Source organism: Arachis hypogaea, chromosome 17 (assembly GCF_003086295.3).
Source record: "Arachis hypogaea cultivar Tifrunner chromosome 17, arahy.Tifrunner.gnm2.J5K5, whole genome shotgun sequence".
NCBI lineage: Eukaryota > Viridiplantae > Streptophyta > Magnoliopsida > Fabales > Fabaceae > Arachis > Arachis hypogaea.
In genome coordinates this window covers 47,828,404-47,829,648 of record NC_092052.1, presented here as the reverse complement: position 1 = coordinate 47,829,648, position 1,245 = coordinate 47,828,404, and the positions used below count along the sequence as shown (strand labels likewise).

General features: G+C 41.2%; 1 non-coding gene across 1 annotated transcript; it reads left to right on the top strand.

Moving 5' to 3' along the window:
• Window positions 1–840: 840 nt before the first annotated feature.
• Window positions 841–948, top strand: LOC112767948 (small nucleolar RNA R71). The gene has a single exon (XR_003185388.1). It is a non-coding gene; the product is annotated as a small nucleolar RNA R71 (small nucleolar RNA).
• Window positions 949–1,245: the final 297 nt, after the last annotated feature.

The following is a 1,245-nucleotide window of genomic DNA, read 5'->3' as shown; positions in this document are numbered from 1 at the left end:
TTGTTGATCACTGGACGTCCCAGGAGGTCTTCCTCCTTGGGATTCACGTCCTCCTCATCTCTTGAGGGTTCGGCCATGATTGATATATCAATGGCCTTGCACTCTCTCTTTGGATTCTCTTCTGTATTGCTTGGGAGAGTACTAGGAGGGGTTTCAGTGATCCTTTTACTCAGCTGGCCCACTTGTGCCTCCAAATTTCTAATGGAGGACCTTGTTTCATTCATGAAACTCAGAGTGGCCTTAGATAGATCAGAGACTTAAGTTTGCTAAATTAGAGGTATTTTGTTCAGAGTTCTCTGTCTGTTGCTGAGTGGATGATGGAAAAGGCTTGCTATTGCTAAACCTGTTTCTTCCACCATTATTAAAGCCTTGTTGAGGCTTTTGTTGATCCTTCCATGAGAGATTTAGGTGATTTCTCCATGAGGGATTATAGGTGTTTCCATAGGGTTCACCCATGTAATTCACCTCTGCAATTGCAGGATTCTTAAGATCATAAGCTTCTTCTTTAGAAGATGCCTCTTGAGTACTATTGGATGCAGCTTGAATTCCATTCAAACTCTGAGAAATCATATTGACTTGCTGAGTCAATATTTTATTCTGAGCCAATATGGCATTCAGAGTATCAATTTCAAGAACTCCCTTCTTCTGAGGCATCCCATTACTCACAGGATTCCTCTCAGAAGTGTACATGAACTGGTTATTAGCAACCATGTCAATGAGTTCTTGAGCTTCTGCAGGCGTTTTCTTTAGGTGAATGGATCCACCTGTAGAAGTATCCAATGACATCTTAGCTAATTCAGACAGACCATCATAGAATATATCCAGGATGGTCCATTCTGAAAGCATGTCAGAAGGGCACTTTTTGGTCAGTTCCTTGTATCTTACCCAAGCTTCATAGAGGGATTCACCTTCTTTCTGTCTGAAGGTTTGAACATCCACTTTAAGCTTACTCAGCTTTTGAGGAGGAAAGAACTTGGCTAAGAAAGCCTTGACTAGCTTATCCCAAGAGTTCAGGCTATCCTTAGGTTGAGAGTCCAACCATATTCTAGCTCTGTCTCTTACAGCAAATGGGAAAAGTATGAGCCTGTAGACTTCAGGATCTACTCCATTAGTCTTAACAGAATCACATATCTGCAAGAATTCAGTTAAGAATTGAAAAGGATCTTCAGATGGAAGTCCATGAAACTTGCAGTTTTGTTGCATCAGAGAAACTAGTTGAGGCTTAAGCTCAAAATTGTTTGCTCC